Genomic DNA, 2219 nt, shown 5'->3' on the forward strand with positions numbered 1-2219 from the left:
TCAGATATTGCAATTGTCAGACCCAACTATAAAATTACTTTGTTTAGGGCTAGAGATGTAGCTCAGCAGTACAGCTACATGCCAGCATATGCAGGACCCTAGGTTTGATCTCTAACACCTCAAAAACAAACAAAAAATTCCAAACTGTGTATCTATACTCTGTGTGCACATGTGTATGGACATTATTGGGAATTGAACCAGGTCCCCATGTTTGTTAAGCAAGCATTCTACCAAGGAGCTATAACCACAACTTTTCTTTCTTTTCTTTTTCTTTTTCTTTCTTCTTCTTCTTCTTTTTTTTTTTTAATTTTGAGACAGAATCTTACTCAATTGCCCAGGTTGGTCAGGAACTTGCTGTCCTCCTGCCTCACCCTCCTGAGTAGCAGGGATTACAGGTGTGTGTCACTGCAATTCTGTATATTTAATGTACTTAGAGAAATGAAAAACAGGTTTGAAAATGTGAGCAATGAATGAAAGACTATAAAGAAGGTTTAAAATATAACAACGAGCCAAACATTATTGCTAGAGATTAAAAAACAATTTTAATGATTAGAATTGAAAACTCAATAGATGGATCAAGCATCATAACAGAACAGCAGAGGAGAGAATTTGTAGAGGGGTCCAATCCAGGCTTATAATCACATTACTCCAGTCTGTAGAAATTCCAAATGCGTGCAAAGCTAAGCCTTCTCTCTTCCCAGCCCAGGCCTGCTTCAGGCCTTGGAGCTTGAGCTGGGGGAGGCATCCTCCTCCTGCACACTCCTCCCCCAGGCCTCCCACTAGGCCTCCCCCTAGGCCTCCGGCTTGCTGATAGCTGTTTCCGTCCTCTCCACCCTGTGCCAGGGGGAAAGGAGGATTAGGGGGAAAGAGAAACTGTCTTGTATGCCTGGTACTGCGTCATCTGGCATCGGTGCCCTCTGGGTATGGAGAACGTACAAAGCTTTTTTTTTTTTTTCTCCCTAGATTTTTTTTTTTCTCCTGAGTTTTCCTTCTCCTTTATACCCTGACTGCAGCTCCCCATATAGACAACACTTAGCTTGTCAGCTTTTTATGATTCTTATCCCAGCTTCTGGTGGTTCTTTTCAGATAATCTTAGGCCAGTACTTTGTGTGGATTCCCCTTTGTTCCCTGGGACACAGTCTCCTTTGCCCACTGTAAGTGAAAGTTCATTTGATTCCAAGATGACTGACTTCCACACCAGAAACTTCTGCCATATACACTTGGAGAGAATCAGAACTTAGTCCTTCCTAATTCAGCTCTAGGGGTCAAATGGGGGGGGGGGCGGGTCCTGGCTTTCCTTCCCCCATGTGAATGTTAGGGGGAGAAAAAAAGCACTTTCCAGAGAAATCTTCAGTCTCTCAGTCTTTTCTGCTGCAACATCCTTTTACTTTTTTTTTTTCTAAATTTTTTTTAATATTTATTTTTTAGTTTTCAGCAGACACAACATCTTTGTTTGTATGTGTTGTTTGTATGTGGTGCTGAGGATCGAACCTGGGCCACACACATGCCAGGCTTGAGCCACATCCCCAGCCCACATCCTTTTACTTTCAAGGTCAATGTTTTTTTTTTTTTTTTTTTTTTTGCAGTGCTGGGCATTGAACCCAGGGCTTTGGACATGCTAGGCAAGCACTCTAGCATGGAGCTATATCCCCAGTCCCAATTTGGGGTTCTTGAAAGCCAAAAGTGTTTACATGCTCTTAGCAGGTTTGGAATGATTGGGAATACCTATTGTATTGTATTGGTTTCAGATATTGATTGATTGATTGATTGGTACCAGGGACCAAACCCAGGAGCACTTTACCACTGAGTCACATCCCCAGCCTTTTAAAATTTTTATCTTGAGATAGGGTCTTGCTAAATTACTGAGGTTGGTCTTGGAAAGTGTGATCTTCAGCCCCCCAGAGTTACTGGGATCATAGACAAGTGCCTCTGAATCCAAGTTGGTTTCAGTTTTTGAGGTCAAAACAGACTAGTGCCATCTGAGTATCTTGTTTCATTGATTTTATCCTAAATAATTGAAATAACTGTCTTTAAAAGAACCGACATGGTGGTGCACACCTGTAATCCCAGCGATTGGAGAGGCTAAGGCAGTTGAATCACAAGTTTGAGGCCTGCCCCAGCAATTTACCGATACCCTTAGTAGTTTAGCAGACCTTGACTCAAAAGAAAAAATAAATAGAGCTGGGGATGTTGCTCTGTAGTTAAGTGCTCCTGGGTTC

Source organism: Urocitellus parryii, chromosome 12 (assembly GCF_045843805.1).
Source record: "Urocitellus parryii isolate mUroPar1 chromosome 12, mUroPar1.hap1, whole genome shotgun sequence".
NCBI classification, from domain to species: domain Eukaryota; kingdom Metazoa; phylum Chordata; class Mammalia; order Rodentia; family Sciuridae; genus Urocitellus; species Urocitellus parryii.